General features: G+C 41.3%; 1 long non-coding RNA gene across 1 annotated transcript in view; it reads left to right on the forward strand.

The window, feature by feature from the left end:
- The first annotated feature begins 5,723 nt into the window (after window positions 1-5,723).
- The window catches only part of LOC116531767, an 18,562-nt gene continuing 10,511 nt past the window's right edge, over window positions 5,724-13,774 (forward strand). Inside the window, exons 1-2 of the long non-coding RNA XR_004260575.1 lie at window positions 5,724-5,739; window positions 8,061-8,062. This is a non-coding gene — a long non-coding RNA (uncharacterized LOC116531767). The remainder of the gene's footprint in view (window positions 5,740-8,060; window positions 8,063-13,774) is intronic.

The raw sequence follows: 13,774 nt of genomic DNA on the forward strand, positions 1-13,774 counted from the left end.
TTTTGGGAGGTAGAGGAGGGCAAGTCACAAGGTCAGGAGATGGAAACCATCCTGACCAACATGGTGAAACCCCATCTCTACTAAAAATACAAACATTAGCTGGGCATGGTGGCAGGTGCCTATAATCCTAGGAATGATCTCATTCCTTTTTATGGCTGCATAGTAGTCTATGGTGTATATGTATGACACTTGCATTATTCAGCCTATCATTAATGGGCATTTGGGTTGGTTCCATGTCTTTGCTATTGTAAATAGTGCCATAATAAACACACATGTTCATGTGTCTTTATAGTAGAATGATTTATAATCCTTTGGGTATATACCCAATAACGGGATTGCTGGGCCAAATGGTATTTCTGGTTCTAGATCCTTGAGGAACTGCCACACTGTCTTGCACAATGGTTGAACTAATTTACACTCCCACCTACAGTATAAAAGCTTTCCTATTTCTCCACAGCCTCACCAGCATCTATTATTTCTTGACTTTAGATGGAGTTTGTTTTTTTTTTTTTTTTTTTAAGTTTTTTTTAAGATGGATTGCCAGGCTGGAGTGCAGTAGCGCGATCTCAGCTCACTGCTATCTCCAACTCCCTGGTTCAAGTGATTCTCCTGCTTCAGCCTCCCCAGTAGCTAGGATTACAGGTGTGTGCCACCATGCCCAGCTAATGTTTGCATTTTTAGTAGCGATGGGGTTTCACCATGTTGGCCAGGATGGTCTCCATCTCCTGACCTTGTGACTTGTTCTCCTCCACCTCCCAAAATGCTGGGATTACAGGCATGAGCCACCATGCCCAGCCATTTCTTGACTTTTTTAATAATGGCCATTCTGACTGGTGTGAGATGGTATCTCACTGTGGTTTTGATTTGCATTTCTTTAATGATGAGTGATGCTGGGCTTTTTTTCGTAGCTTTTTTTTCCCAAGTTTCTTGGCCACAGAACTTCTTGATTTCTGTCCTAATTTCATTATTTACCCAGGAGTCATTCAGGAGCAGTCTGTTCCATTTCCGTGTAATTACGTGGTTTTGAGTGAGTTTCTTAATCCTGAGTTCTAATTTGATTGCACTGTGGTCTGAGAGATGTTTGTTATGGTTTCGGTTTTTTTGCATTTGCTGAGGAGTGTTTTGCACAGACATGGATGAAGCTGGAAGCCATCATCCTCAGCAAACTAACACAGGAACAGAAGACCAAACATTGCATGTTCTCACTCATAAGTGGGAGTTGAACAATGAGAACACATGGATACAGGGAGGGGTGCATCACACATTGGGGCCTGTTGGGGGGTGGGGGGTGAGGAGAGGGAGAGCATTAGGACAAATACCTAATGCATGCAGAGCTTAAAACCTAGATGACGGGTTGATAGGTGCAGCAAACCACCATGGTACATGTATACTTTTGTAATAAACCTGCAGGTTCTGCACATGTATCCCTGAACTTAAAATTAACACAGATACACACAAAGTCAAGCTCCTGAGTGGAAGATGGAAAGAACTTATGTCCTCAATACATACCTGGATGGTGGAGTCAAACTTGGGACTATCCTTTACTTCCACCACCTCCAACTGCTGCCAGTGTTACCATGTGTCACAGGCAACCTCTGAGGCAGGAATTCTCACGAGCTATGTTCTAGGTAAGGAAGTTGGTGCCCAATTTGTTAAGTACCTTCCTTGAAGTCACCTGGCTAGTATGTGAGGCAGCTGAGACTTGAACGTAGGCAGTCTGCAGGATGGAGCACACAGCTGAGTATCGAAGGAAATATGGATGGGGTTGGCGTGAGGCGAGAACAATGTCTATCGAAAAGGAGGCACAATCTCTTCCTCAGTAGCTGTATTGGTTGTTCTAGCAACACCAGCCATTCTCCCCACACACACCCCTCCTTAAAGGCTCAGCTTCACTTCCAGCCCCTATGGGTGGACCCAGGGAGTCATATGTGAATCTGGCAGTCCCATCCCCACTCACAGCAGATTGGACTAAGGTCGTGTATTTAACACAAAGGGAATGAATCAGAACTCTCTCCTAGGACTGTGGACTAAAGACATTGAGTAAAGGATTCAGTTGCTGTGAGGCCAAGCTGCAAGGTCAGTGTCAAGGTTGGAATCAGCATTTGGGGTTTTGGTGGAGCAGCATCCTTAGCTAAAGCTTGTACCTTTTCTTAAATTTGGGTCTTATCAAATCTAAAGATAGATGCTCAGGGATCCCAGGGTCAGATAAAAGTGGGAAAAATCTGTTGCTGCCACACCAGGATTACCAGGTAAGCATTGAGAAGCTGGAATTCATAGAGTTATAGCTCAGTAAAGGAAAAGAGGAGTCCCCAGAGTGCAGCCGGTGATGCCTGTACAGCTGAGAGGGGCATAGAAAGGGGGGGGGCAGCACCCAGATGACTGGCCCTCACCATCCTGGTCAGCCCCCCAGGTGTACAGGTGCAGTTAGGAAGTTCTGTGCTAACTCTGTGTCAGGAAGCCAAGGTTTTGTTTTCCGTTTTTGATTTTCTTTTTGAAATGGGGTCTCACTCTGTCACCCAGCCTGGTGTGCAGTGTGCAGTGGTGTGATCTTGGCTTACTAAAACCTCCACCTCCCAGGCTCAAGCAATCTTTCCATCTCAGCCTTCCAAGTAGCTGGGACTACACGGGAACATGCTGCCACACCTGGCTAATTTTTGCATTTTTTGTTGAGATGGGGTTTTGCCATGTTGCCCAGGCTAGTCTTGAACTCCTGAGCTCAAGCAATCCTCCCGCCTCAGGCTCTCAAAGTGCTGGGATTACAGTCATGAACCACCAACACCAGGCCTGGGAGCCAAGGTTTTATATACAGATTTCTTTAACACAAAATTCTTATAGCTAACAAAATATTAGCAATACCATATTAAGGGAAAGCAGAATGTTCCCTTGTAAGTAGTTTACTATTACGAAGTGGTTTGGTGAGGGTTGGGGGGTTCAAGATGACCAGATCAGAATATGGGGCTTTTTCTACTTTTACACATGGTAAGGCAGAGCCACAGGGAAGTCAAAGTTAGTGAGAAGCAAAAACTGAGAGTGTTTCAGGGGAGGCCCTTTTCCAGATTGGACAACAGAGAACTGACCTTTCTTTCTTGGTAGTCCCAGCCCTCAGGCCTGCTCATAGAGTCTGTGCACAAGTTGTCTTTGTGCTCTATAGTTTACCTTTTGACTTAAAGAGTCAATTTTCACCTCACTTTCATGCTAAAACTTCACCTCAAGGTGAAGATGAAATGTACATTTCATGTATGTTTACTCACTGCACACACTCCTAACTTCCCTCATGAATATTCATAGATTTCCTCCAAACCTGCTGAATATGTATGTAAGGCTAACCCTGCAGTGCATAAATACCAGCTTTCTTTTCCCTTCTGTGGAGCATGTACTTTCAGTTTTCCTTGGAGGTGGCGTTCCCCAATCTGCAGATTATTTCTCCCTCTGAAAATAAAGTTTTCTCCTTTCCTTCCTCCATGAGGCTTTTTTGTTTACAATCCACATCCTCTGCCATATGTCTTCTGCTGGGTTCTCCAAAAGTAGGCGTGGAGTTGGGATGTGTAAATTGTCCGTTAAGGAAGTGTTTCCAGAAGGAGTGGAGAGGAGGAAGAAACCAGGCATGGGTGTCATTCCAAGTGAAGTCCCCTCCTCAGCGTGACGCCAGGGGGCGCTCTGAAGTGGGACTTTCCCAACCGTGTATCTCAAGACAGGAGTGGGGCTTTCACACTCCCACACCCTTAGTAATTGGTGCCAGGGCAATCATTGAAGAAGGGAACACGTGCTGGCCATTAGTAGCGAAGCATGGAGAAGCTGCGAGACCCTGCTGAAAGGAATTTGTAGGCACGTAGGTGGTCAACCAGAAGACAAGTGAGCCGTGTCCAGAGCTACCCAGACAACCTGCAGCTGTGTGAGAAGGGAAGGCTTTTTGTTCTATGCCAGTGAGATTTTGTTGTCATGCAGCATTATTGTAGCAGTAGCTAACAGTAAGTTATTGTGATTTTTGGCTCCTTACGGTTTTCCATTGCTTTGAAATGCAGCTGGACATACTGCTGCTGGGTTCTGTGGCATACAAAGGATCCTAATTAAAACAAAACAAAACAAATGTTTCAACTTCAGCTCGTTTAAGCAGTTTGCCCTTCCTTGCAATGAAAAGATTTCCCACCTGTCAGCTACGCAGCTGCAGTCATTCCGGTTAAGATTTAGTGTACTCTGTGGCTTGTTCTTGGCTTACAATATTTCTAGGCAGTTTTTGAAAGAATACCCTTTGAGCTTAACCAGCCCAAGGTACACCCGCCTCCTCTGAACCTTCATCCAGGATGTCAGCTTTACCTGTGGCTCCTGGCAATTAAGTAACCATTTATAAGAGTCCTGTAGGGGCCGGGAGGAGCTGAGCTCTGTGTATTGATGAGAGGAACTCTGTATTGATGAGAGGTGGGCTCTGTGTATTGATGTTCCTCTCATCAATACACAGAGCCCAGCTCTGTGTGAAAGCCCCACTCCTTTGTCTTGAGATGGAATACACGGTTGGGAAAGTCCCACTTCAGAGCGCCCCCTGGCGTCACGCTGAGGAGGGAACTTCACTTGGAATGACACCCATGCCTGGTTTCTTCCTCCTCTCCACTCCCTCTGGAAACACTTCCTTAACGGACAATTTACACATCCCAGAGGTGCTCCTTCTCCTCAGAAGTCTGAATGGCAGAAGCGTTACCAGCCTTGAAGGTAGGGATAACTCATTCACTGTGGATTATTTATTACAAAAGCCCAGATGGGCTTCGTGGCAGAAGGTGGTTGAAACAGAGCTGTTTGCCTCCAAAGGGCACCGTTCTTTGTCTTAATTCCTAAAGTAGGTGCATACTTAGAAATCCTGCAATTTTTCTTTAAAACATCTCTAACGTTTTTCCGTAAGATTGTCACTAGTGCCTTAAATTGTAGTATAACTGTATTTTCATGGTGGCTGACACCACATACCACCAGAATCAAGGTATAATTTCCCCTAAGGTATTAATGAGGAGAAAAGAAATAGTCACTTGGACTTCTCAAAGCAACCTATTCCTTTTCTCTGGCCTGTGGCTGTTCTTTCCATTTTCATTTTTTTTTTTTTAAAGAAACATCCAGGCTTTTGCTGTAATTGCAGGGAATTGAGTTGGTTTTGGACTTCATTAGGCTGATTATGGATTACAAATTTTTTGGACAATTGTTTAAATTGTAAACTCATGATCTTATTTCTTTTTCCTCCCTGTTTAATTTCCTTTTCTCTTTCTTCCTTGGCTATGAAAATGGGAGAACTCTCTGACCGCCCTTGCTGGACGTGTGACTCATCTGTTCGGCCACCATGCACACTCAAACCTTCTTAGGGGAGAGAAAGCATGCAGATGGGCAGTGAGTGCCCCTGGGCTCTGGCCCCAGGGCAGCATCTGGGAGTGGGTGCCTGAGGCTCCTGAAGCACAAGTGGGCATGTGTTACAGTGCGCTCCCTTAGCTCTGCCATCCATGGACAGTGTTAACCAGCTCAGTACCCTCTTGGTACCCAGGCTCTTGTCCAGAATCCAGGAAGAATCAGGTCACACACAGACTTGAAGGATGAATGCAGGGGTTTTATTGAGTGGTGGAGGTGGCTCTCAGCAGGATGGATGGGGTGCTAGAAGGGAGATGGAGTGGGAAGATCATCTTCTCTAAATGTCCCCAGTCAGACTCCTCTCTTTCTCCTCTCTGCTGTATTGTTATGCCATTCTTCTGTTTTTCTGTTCATCTCCTTGTCTGTTCATCTTCTCATGGAACGTGAGGTTTTGGGGTTTATATGAGTACAGGGAAGGGTGGCATGGCAGGCCAGAAGACAACTTTTGGGTGCAGAAACAGGAATGCCTGTTCCCATTTCACGCTGTGGGTTTCCTAGTTTAAGAGTGGGACCTTTGCCAGGGAACCACCCTCTTCACAGTATTTCCTTGTCTCCTGTCCATATCAGACACTTGGTCAGCAAGATTAACTAGATCATGAGTTTGAAAGGTAGCTCAACCAAGGTTTTGCCTCTTTATTATAACTCCCAGTTCTTCATCTAATCCATTTGTAAAGTTTGAGTTAAGGAGAATATCATTTTGGTGATTAGTATAACTTTCTTCTGATGGGCCTGAATATTGTTGAAATACTTTTTCAAATTTCTCATAGTATGACTTTACAGGCTCATCAAAATTTTGTTGGTATTGCTGTATTTTACTCCAATCAACTACTTTTTTGAAAACTAAGGGGAGAGTGTCTAGTAAAGACTTGGCAGTACTGCAGGCTCATTCACGATCTGCTTCAGAAAATGTACGCAAGTCCTCTACAGTAGTCCTGCAGTTTGCCTTTGCTATCTAGTCTTGGCTTTTCTTTCTGATATTAACATGTGAACAAATTGGTATATGTCAGAAAATCTAGCCAGAGTCATAAGTTCAAATATTTAGTTCAAATTATTTAGCAAAACCAATGGAGTTCCGAAGGGGGTACAGGAATTCTTAATGGCTTTAAGTTCCACTTTTGACCATAATCAATAACCAAGTCAGGTTCTCCTCTACCAGACACAAAATATCCCAGAATGGAGCCAGAACAACAGAAAGTAGAGGAGGAAAGGGAGGTAAATTCAGACAATGAAGTTTTGGCAAAAGAAAAGAAAAGAAGGAAGAAAAATTTTGGCAGACTTTTTCAATTCAGAAAGTGTTTTAGACAATCTTTGGTTTTCCACTTGCAAAGAAATGACTGTTAGACCCACTCTAAAAACTTCTAAGTACCACTGAAAATAAGTACCATCCCAGTTATTTGTTTTATTTTAGAGCTGGCCTTTTCTAATCAACTGTGCTGATGAACTAGCCTAGGTATTTCAAAGGTACTCCATGTGGACCATTGTAATTTTGGGTCTCTAGGAGTTATGTGAGACCGTTTTTCTAAATATTTGCATGAAGAAATGCTGTAAGTATTTTTTTGTTGTTGTTTTAAGATGGAGTCTCGCTCTGTTGCCTAGTCTGCAATGCAGTGGCACAATCTCAGCTCACTGCAACCTCCACCTCCCAGGTTCAAGTGATTTTTCTGCCTCAGCCTCCTGAGTAGCTGGGAGTACAGGCATGTGCCACCTTGCCTGGCTAATTTTTGTATTTTTATTAGAGATGGGGTTTTACAATATTGGCCAGGCTGGTCTCGAAATCCTGACCTCCTGATCCACCTGCATGGCCTCCCAAACTGTAAGTATTAAACATAAGTCCAGTTGGTGTTTCTAAAGGTGAATCTCTCCTTAAGGAGGAAGACTCAGTTTTAGAAGTATAGTCACCTATAATTTAGATCTTCCTTTTGCATGAGCCAAAAGTATCTAATGGGATTTTGTTTTGAATCGAGTGTGCAATCTATAGGAATAGCTCCTCAAATGTCAACCTTGAGTGGGTGCTTCCCTTTTACATGTCTTGGTGGTTCCAAGAAAATTGGTGCTTAGATGACCAGCCTTTCTGCATGTCCACTGGGGTAAGCAAGGCTCCCTCTATGTTCTTCTTAAAAGACTTCTATGAGACTGTTCACATTGTAAGTGATTATCTCCAACATTCCCACGAGACCTTAGCCACCTAAGGTGCCTTTTGGTTCAGAGAAACAGTGTCTTATTTGGCCTCTTCTTGTGTAGATTTATCAATTGAACAAAGCTTTAGAATCTGGCCAGCTTTAAAAATGACACTTTTTTTTTTTCTTAAGCCACAAAGATTTACTTCCTCTTTCCAGAGAGAATCTGTTTCCTCCCCTACTAAAATTTTGAATAAGAGAAAAGGTTGAAAATCAGAATCTCGAATGAATAATTCCAAAACAACCCCTTAATCTCAGAGAAAAGTAAAACTCACAAATTCATGATTAGCAGAATCTCTAGAGAATAACAAATGAAACTCCTACCTTGAGGTAGAGCTTCAATTCCAACTTTGTTGAGTTAGAAATGTGTGTATCTCAAATAGTCTGAATCTGCAGCCGAGGCTGGGATGATTTGGTCTGAGAGAGACCATACCAGAGATCTCCACTGGCTCTTGCGAAATTGGGCGAACGAAAATCATTTGTGCTGGTACTGTTACCAGAAAGTGGTCCTGATCCAGACCCCAAGAGAGGGTTCTTCCATCTCATGAAAGAGAGAATTTGGGGTGGGTCCACAGAGTAAAGTGAAAGCGAGTTTATTAGAGAAGTAAAGAAACGAAAGGCTACTCCACAGACAGAGCAGCCCTTGGGGCTACTGGTTGGCTATTTTTATGGTTACTTCTTGATTATATGCTAAACAAGGGGTAGATCATTTATGAATTTTTCAGGAAAAGAGCAGAGAGTTCCTGGAACTGAGGTTTTCTCCCCTTCTTAGACTATAAAGGGTAACTTGCAGACATTGCCATGGCATTTGTAAACTGTTGTGGCACTGGTGGGAGTTTTTTTTTTTTACCATGCTAATATATTATAATTAGTGTATAATGAGCAGTGAGGCTGACCAGAGGTCACTTTAGTCACCGTCTTGGTTTTGACAGGTTTTGGCTGGCTACTTTACTGCAACCTGTTTTATCAGCAAGGTCTTTGTGACCTGTATCTTGTGCCAACCTCCTGTCTCATCCTGTGACTAAGAATGCCTAACCTTCCGGGAATGCAGCCTAGCACATCTCAGCCTCATTTTATCCCTCTCTTATTCCAGGTAGAGTTGCTGTGGTTGGAATGCTTCTGATAGTCCCAGTGCTCCACCTGTCGGTGAAGTGACAGGGATCACTGAAGGGCTGCTGTACCTAATTAAAGCCTTCTTCCCTGCCAACATTCATCTCAGTGACTGGCATTCTGTGTGGCAAGAAACATGATCTAGACCACACTCTTGGTGTTTTGGTGACAAGATTTCATCATGCTACTCAGAACTATGTGTAACTTAAAATATATGCGTTATTCGTTCCTGGAATTTTTCATTTACTGTTTTCGGACCACAATTGACTGTGGGTAACTGAAACCATAGAAAGAGCAACCACAGATAAAGGCAGGCTACTGTAGTCAGAGGTTGCCAGAATGTTGATCTTAAATAATAAGATTCAGAAAAGATGAGTTTATAGAGTTTATTTGAGTGCAAGCCTTGGGAATGGCAACCCACAAAAGCACAGACTCCAGACAAATAGGGTCAGCATTTGGTAAATGGGGAAGCTAAAGTTTCAATTATATGGGCAAAGACCAGGAAGTTCCAGCAGGGTTATGTTCTCCATATAAGATCAGGTACACATGCCATGGCAATTTGATTGTTTACAGATTGCCACATTCCAGTAGAGATTACTTTATTACTCTTTGAGGAGGGGTAATGATCTGAGGGGGTCTTATCTCTGGCACTGCTTGGATTTTTAAATTATTTACAGGAACAAAAGGCAGAATTTGCAGCTGGATGTCATGTGACTCAAGTTATAGAGACACAGTCAAGACTCAGGATAATTTAAAGTTCCAACAGATTTAAGCTTGAACTATTTAATCCCACAGCCTAAAATGTTTCCTGTCTTCCCCAGGCTAAGTCAATGGTTTGAAACTTTAGGGGAGGAAAAATAATTTTTTTCTTTACCCCTCTGAGTTCTTAGTTAGACAGATCCCTGTAACAAAAGGCAGATAAGCAAGAGAAAAACAAATAGAAGTTTACATGTATGTAGGTAACATGTATATTTTAAATATACATGGGAGATAGGCAGAGAAATGAAGATATCTAGAAGATTACTTTGAATTCATGCTTGAATACTACTGTTCACTGAAAACTGAGGATTGGTTTGGGGAAGGCTAGCCTTGGAGAGATATCCAGCGGAGCACAGTCAACAGGGTAAGTTTTGTCTTGCAGATTTAGGTCAGTACCTTCACTGTGATATCTGACTCTAGTGACTTAGCCCTCTTTCTTTTCTTGGTACAGAGAGGGAGACACCTTTACGAATGAAGATTTCATTTATGGATGTAATTTTCTCTTACAAAAGTGTAACTTGTACTCAGACTTCAGAACTTCTCTTGTGTCTGCAATTTCTTGAAATAATCAGCTCAAAATAATTATTTTGCCAAAAGACGTAGTGTGGGGTGGCATGTTCTGTCCTTTATTTCTCTGGTGCAAAGAGAGGGCAATGAGGCCCCCTCTCCAGCGCCCAACCCGGATTCCAGCTTTGTCCAGAGGGTTATTTGTTAGGCATAGTGGCTGTTTACATTAGCCTTTACTGGAAGACAGTGCTCTCAGCTAAAAACTTGGGAAAACCTCTGACTAAAGTAGTCTGCCTTTATCTGTGGTTTCATTTTCCATGGTTTCAGTTACCCGTGAGCAATTGTGGTCTGAAATATTACATGAAAAACTCCGGAAATAAACAATTCATAAGTTTTAAATTGTATGCTGTTCTCAAATCTTGTTACAAAACACCAGAGGTTTGGTCTAGGTCCTGCAGCTCATCACACAGAAAACCCATCCCTTAAATGAGTGTTGTCAGGGAAGAAAGCTTCAATTGGGTGCTGCAACCAAGAAGAATAGGAGTGAGTCTCAAATCCATCTCTCTGACTAAAATTGGGAGGTTTGTATAGTGGAGAAGGAGGGAAAACAGGAATTAGGGAGGGGTAAGGAAGCAGTTATCATGGATGAAGGGTCTGGTGTCTCATTGTCTGGATGCAGTGATATGATGAGATTCAGTTCATCTCCTGAGGAAGGAACTCAGATGAGACAAATGTAAGTTTGAAGTGTTAAGACCAGGGACAATCAATTTCTATGTTTATTCAAAAAACTGTAAATATTACTTCCATGAGACAATTGAGGCAGTTTTAGTCCCTGCTTCCTATTTATCAATTCCTCAGTCATAGGGAATCTACTGGCCGTTTCTTTTGGCTGCTTCATGCTGAATAGGGGGCATTATGGGATGATGATGAGGAATGAAAACGTTACCCCTGTAAATGGAAGTTCTCGTGAGTACCTGACTGGCATCTGGCTTGTTGAAACATCATGTGCCTCCAGTTTTGTCCTGTTATAATAAAAGAAAACAGATTCTTACTGAAATCAGGCAAATAGCTATATTGCCACAGATTAAGAATAGTCAGAAATAGCTTCTGAATTCTGGAGAATTCAAGTAGAGACAGAGAAATATGCATCAGGTTTTGTTTACAAGGCTAAAATAGCTACAAAAAAAAAAGGAATTTATCTTGACTCTGAAAAGCAAAACGAAAAGAATTAACGAAGTTTGAAACAAAAAAGCCACAAAAATTATTTCAGTCCTCTCATAGTTCATTGCATGCAATTAACTCTTGTTTTGCTTCATTTTGGGTTAACAATCTTCATGGATAAAAACAGCTTTGTAATTATAGTCCTGGACATTTCATTTTTTAGTTCAATGGCATAATTGCCAAAGTTAGCAGAAATCTATATTCAATAGTCTTTTTCATGAAATCCTCTAAAGAAGTAAGTTGTTTTTTTAAAAAAAACAAAAACACGCCAGATGTGATGGCTCATGCCTGCAATCCTGGCACTTTGGGAGGCTGAGGCAGGTGGATTACCTGAGGTCAGGAGTTTGAGACTAGCCTGGCCAACATGGTGAAACCCTGTCTGTACTAAAAAAACAAAAATTAGCCGGGCATGGTGGCAGGCACCTGTAATTTTAGCTACTCAGAAGGCTGAGGCAGGAGAATCACTTGAACCCCAGAGGCGGTGGTTGTAGTGAGCAGAGACTGCACCACTGTAATCTAGCCTGAGCGACAAAGCGAGACTCCATCTCAAAACAAAAACAAAAACAAAAAATCAAAATTATTCTCTCATGGTTTTTGAGGCTAGAAGTCCAAAATCAAAGCGTTAGCTGAGCTGGTTCTTTTTTGGAGGTTCTGACAGAGAATTCCATGCCTTTCACCTCACTTTTGGTGGTTGTTGGCAATGCTTGGCATGGCTTGCTTGTAGCTGCATTACTGCAATTTCTTCCTGCAGCAGCACATGGCGTTCTGCTGTCCTCATCTCTGTATGTCCTCTCTTCTTCTTATAAGGGATCAGTCATCAGATTTAGGGCCCACCTAAAATGACCCTATTTCCAAATAAGGTCACATCTTGAAGTTCTGGGTGGACACAGATTTTGGAGATATACTAGTCAACCCATTATAATAATCATCCAGGAACTATCAATGACGCTGCTATAATTAAACTACCAATGCTTACACATTCTTTTGTCCGTAGAGCTACTGTGACCATATTTAATTCTTTGGTAATTTCCTAATCCAGAAATGGTGTCGGTTTTCAGAAATCTAGATCAGCTTTACTCTGTTCATGTGTAAAAAATTTTCTAAGAACAAGAAGTAAGCTTTGGACTGTAGCTGATTATAAGCTGCTTTTTGAGAAGAATCAAAATGAAGTAATAATTGTGGATGACAAAGTGTTAGGACAGCCACAGTTAAAAACGCAGTTGAAAAAGAAATTTGGTTATTTCTGTGTCATACAACAGTTTAACATAATAATCATTATTGCAATTACTGATAACATATACTAAGATGACATATTAGAAGTTTAGGAATCTCCTACAACTTTGGAACACATTAATAACATATTTATATAAATATAACCCAGAGAAAGTTAAACACAATTTCATATTTGACAATGTTTTCTATACAATTTTAATATATCAAATAAGCGTAAATGTCTCTCTTGGACTTTGAGAGAACTTAATATTTAAAAAGTTAGTTTGAGGTAAAAAACCTGAATTTAGAACTTGAAATTTTTGCTTTGCAAGTTTGTCAGATATCAAAAGTCTAAAACACTTGATATTCCAAAATAGGAACACAGGTCATTCATCAAGTCAAAATGATAATTCAAAGACTTCAAAAAAATGAAAACCTTTATTTTTTGGTAGAGTGAAGACTCAGTTTCCCAAATAATAAAACCTAATAAAGGCAGCATGAGGCCAACTAAATCTCTCTTTTTCTTTTTCCATTTTTCTGCAGTTTACTCAAACGGTAAGCAAGAAGCTTTTATTATCTATTATTAATGTTATGTGAAAATTTTGTTCAATAGATAAAACCAAATTTTAACATTTGTATAGTATGCTATTAATGTTAAGGCTAATTTTAATAAAACCTTATGAATAAATCTATTTAATTTTAATCAGTTTGACCAAAAGATAATATTTCCATAAATCCTTTATAACCTTTCACAATTTTCTATTAAAAAATAGCTAAATGCTCCAAGAAAACCTTGTTATCCTGACACAGGGGCCCAGATGCTGGCCTTGCATCAGTTTGCTTTTGATATTAGTGTTTAATTTGTAGAAAAACTCTGAACTAATTTTATCTCTCTCTCAAAATCAGCCCTTACAATCTCCTGCACTCACCTGTTCCTTGATAGTCCCTAGGCCTATCAAGGGACTATTGGAAGGATTGAATGACTCTAACATATAGCTCTGTATCTCATGAAAGCAACCCATTCTGACGGCTGCCTTCTCCCAGGTCTGAAGACAAGGCTTTGACTGGTATCAGTGTTCAAGATTTAGCAGACGTTGGTGCCTTTTCCAGACCCAGGAGTCAAAGGCCTGTAACTTGACAGCACAAGGACGTTGAAAACAGTACAGAAAGTTGGGTAGATGTAAAAACCTTAATTTCTTTATATTTTAATTTTATTTATTTGAGACAGGCTTTTGCGCTGTTGCCGAGGTCAGAGTGCAGTGGTGCAATCATGACCTGCTGTAAGCCTTGATCTCCTGAACTCAAGCAATCCTCCCACTTCAGCCTCCCAAATAACTAGGACTATAGGCAATTGCCACATATCTTGCTAATTTTTTTTTTTTTTTTTTTTTTTTTTTTTTTTTTTTTTT

Source organism: Sapajus apella, unplaced genomic scaffold (genome assembly GCF_009761245.1).
Source record: "Sapajus apella isolate SASKATOON/1434 unplaced genomic scaffold, GSC_monkey_1.0 scaffold72, whole genome shotgun sequence".
NCBI classification, from domain to species: domain Eukaryota; kingdom Metazoa; phylum Chordata; class Mammalia; order Primates; family Cebidae; genus Sapajus; species Sapajus apella.